Raw genomic sequence first — 4,011 nt, forward strand, 5'->3', positions numbered from 1 at the left:
AGCAACCATAATGTCAGGACACGGGTCTGGGCCAAGGGCCAGGACCAGGGCCAAGGGCCAGGACGGACATGCAGTCAAGGGGGTCCCTATATTTAGAAGTCCAGGGGTCTATATAGGGCATGGCTGGGTGGAGATTAGCATGTCAGTTCCCCTGTCCTTACACTGGTATCAGAGCTCAGACGAGAAGGGGGAGGAAGAAAGAGGCATGGAGGCCATGGATCTTCGTTCTCTCTATCGATATCTCTCTCTCTCTCTCTCTCTCTCTCTCTCTCTCTCTCTCTCTCTCTCTCTCTCTCTCTCTCTCTCTTTGCAGTTCATGGAAGCTCGCCCTCCTTTCTGCGAAGAAGGAGCAGCATGGCAGAGTCCTTTCATGGATGCATGGCAAGGTCATGTTGCAAGAAGGCCATGGCAGAGAGGGAAATCAAAGGAAGTCATGGCTCTTTGGCTTTTATCTCTCTCTCATCTTCAACCGGGAATGGCGAGATTTCTCAGCACAGAGAACCGTGGGCAACAACCCTAGCATGGACGAGGGTGTGTCGGCAACCTGAATCAAATTGGCCATGCATGGTCTCTAGAGAATCTCCCTGGGCCAAGGAAGCGATGTCAACACAGTCTCTTGGCCAGCCAGCGCCTGTAGCGCATCCCCATGGAAGGTTTTTGGCTTGCGCAGGCGGCAGCTGCTGCCATCACCCAAAAACGTCTTCTTTTTACTTTCTTTTTACATTGGTGGGCGCCCTAGGGTGCCCACGGGCCACCCCAAGGGCCCCGCCACACCAACTAGGGCCAGACACTGTCTCCTTCTCGAAATCGGCCAGGGCTGCGACTAAGACATGGCATCGGCAAGGCTGTATGGGCCGTTTTTCAAGCATAATTTTTTGCATATATCTGCAGACAATTGTATTCGACCTCGGAATTCCACCCTCGGCGTTTTGCTCAGGAAAGCACACACCGTTTATACGACGGGCATTCTTTACAATCGAGGCAACAGACTCATGGGGCTTTTCACCATGGCAATCGAAAGGGCTACCCGTCAACACAAAAGCGAGGTTAGGTGATTATGGTTGCATGCAACCAACCAAGAAAGCAAGTGCGACGACAACTGATGTAACTCTTTGACCTTCACAGGCAAGGTATGCATAGATTTGGTTTTTGTTTGCCAAAGTTTTTCACACATGCTGTGTAATCTTTGCATGCACTAGACGAGTAAGTATTTTGGCCTCGCATCCACAAGAAAGGCTGGTAACAACTATTGTTTACACACATGCCATGCACAAGGTGCTTCTGTGGTTAGAACAAGCATGACAAGCCTCATATACTTTGCCTGCAACATATATGAGTGCAATTTAGACACTCCCAGCACAAGCACGGCTTGTGACAGTTGTTTTAAGCATTACCATTTTGTTGGCATCGAATCAATGTTTCACATGCCAACATGGCTCAAGCATGGCTTGAGTACTTGCAACCCTGATTTGCTGCACGTATCATCAACAATTCACTTTTGATGCCCATGGAATCTCACGAAGATCGGCACACCCTGTGGCTCGGCTTCATGAAGGGTGCACAGAGCTCGGCATGGCCGACCTCTTGTCACTGATTTTAGAAGCCGACCAAGATGCTAGCCCAGAGCTAACCACTTTCAATTGAAATTGCTTGACAAGGTCAATTTTTTGTACATGATCGACAAGGTTGATTCTCTTTGCTATGGCATATGTCATCAATAGCATTTGTTGGCAATGAGGCTAGACATAGTTATATGAAGCAAGGCTTCAATTTCTACATCTTGCATTGAGCTTCCCCACGTTTGGTCTATGCTAGGAGCATACAAAATTGGGAACGATTTGGCAATATGCTTGCAAGTTATTTCATTTCATGCCCGACGGGCATATATGGCGCAAGAGAGCGTAGTTGTGTACACGCCAACTCCCACTTGCAAAGCAAATATGGCTATCAACCATCTATGAGACATCAGATATGGCGATGAGCCATCTATCCGACAGCCACATATGGCTATGAGCCATCTGTGAGCAAGTTTCCTCCTACAAAATCTCGGGACAACTAGTTACAGCAACAACCAGGTTAGCCAAGTTTAAGTTTTTCTTGTTTTTTCCATGTTTACACTTTCCCTGGCAATTACTGTCATTGTTCAAAGCAAAGTGCTTTGGAAGTTTTACACAAAGCAAGGCTTCTCCCTTGTGCCGCGTTACTGCCCATTGACCTGGAATCAAGGGTATTGGCATGCAAGTTTGGGGAACTGGTATGACCAACAGTTTGCTCCCATTTTAGGTGTGGTGATATCGCGGTATGATGTCCCACTACCAATGCAGGTTGTGCAAGGCACTTCTGGTTTGGGCTCTTACGTTTGAGGCCATCACTTTTGCCAAGGGCCTAAGATTATGTATGCACGGCATGCTAGCTAGGTAGAATCAATTCTACCACCTCAGGAAACATGCTTCCGCTATAACACCAGATACTTTGTCAAGGACAAGATAAGTTCTGGATTGTTTACCATGAGTTTTGGGTTGTCATAACCACATATACGGTAAATGGGTCACTTTGTGACTTGTTTGTGTTTTCCTATTACCTCTCTCAATGAGAGAATCATAACAGAAAACCATGGCATGCTTATAGGATAAGCTGCACGTTTGGCATCAGATGCACAAGAGCATGGCATTCAACTATGCATGTCATAGTCGTTCAAGGAAAGTTCCTCAGCCCAGCATGCTCTTCTTTTCTCTCTTTCTTATTTCTCTGGAATAATAATGAAAACTTTTAAGAATATTTTGCTACATGTTTTTCTCGTGAGTCAGCCTGAGCCAAGGTGCTCTAACTCTCAGCTAATAAGTGGCTAAGACGCCACTCCAATTCGTCTTTATTGGTTCCTCGATTGAATACTAATTTGTTATTGGCATAAGGGCTATGAGCCACACAAGCTAAGAGCCATTGTCAGACCTAGGGTAAGATCCCAATGCTTACATTTCTTGGGTGACTGTTCTTCATCTTCAACAGATCTACTCAGTGAAGTCCCCATTGCTGTTAATGGCCAAGCAAGAGTCTCGCCATTCCAGATCTTTTGGGGTGTTCTGTAAGCACAACATGTTTTGGTGCAACACTCGAATCGACTTTCTCACATCAACTGATCTCTACCACAGAGTATAGATGCATTAAGCAGTTGAGAGAGCATGGCTGTCCATAAGCGCTCGGCAGTTCACTTGTGTGGATCTTCTCCTCTCTCTATAGCACTATAGAGTGTCTATGGACATAGTGTTTTGAGGTAAGACCCGGCGGGTGGTTGCTACATCACCCCATAGGCATTAAGGATCACAGTTTGATCTGTATTGAGGATCACCGTTGATCTCTCCCAGTTATACTTTCAAGGAAAGAATTCCGCAATCTACCACGCGGTACCAGACACACTTTTTAAGTTGATTCCAATTAATGTGTACACGGTTGACTATGTTGGTTACCGTTATCTGCTAGTTGAGCAGGTTCTACAAAGGGTCTTACCAAAGGGTTTGACTATGTAGATTTTAACCAAAGGGGTTGGATTGCGAGGGCAACACCCATGGTTCCCAGTGCAATGCTGTTTGTTTTTCCAGCTAGGAGATGTGCTCCTCTCCGTTTGAATACGAGTAAGTGAACATTACGTTCAAATCTCCACGTACGCATCTATGGATTTGGTGTTATTCCATTTTTAGTATGCTTTGCTTGGTTTTACAAGACGTATAAGTACGCTTGAAGGTTACAGAGCCATGCCAAGGGCATGTCGGCACAAAGTATTTTGGGCTAAGTGTCCAATCTATTTTTTTGCCTTATGCTGTTACGAACCTACTTGTAGGGTTCAATCTGGCACATGTTGTCACATGGGATACAACATGGTTTAGGAACTCAAGGAGTTCGGTTTAGCCAGTGTGGAGCAATGAATGAGGGTCCCTCTCACTCTTGTCACGAGTGTTTAGAGTTACCTCCACACACAAGTACATCTTGTACTTGAAGAATGTTCTTTTTTAGACA

The 4,011-nt window shown here is 45.7% G+C and overlaps 1 pseudogene; it reads left to right on the forward strand.

Moving 5' to 3' along the window:
* The first annotated feature begins 354 nt into the window (after positions 1-354).
* On the forward strand, positions 355-1,051 carry LOC147446869 (uncharacterized; annotated as a pseudogene).
* Positions 1,052-4,011: the final 2,960 nt, after the last annotated feature.

Source organism: Adiantum capillus-veneris, chromosome 11 (assembly GCF_014529385.1).
Source record: "Adiantum capillus-veneris isolate H3 chromosome 11, ASM1452938v2, whole genome shotgun sequence".
NCBI lineage: Eukaryota > Viridiplantae > Streptophyta > Polypodiopsida > Polypodiales > Pteridaceae > Adiantum > Adiantum capillus-veneris.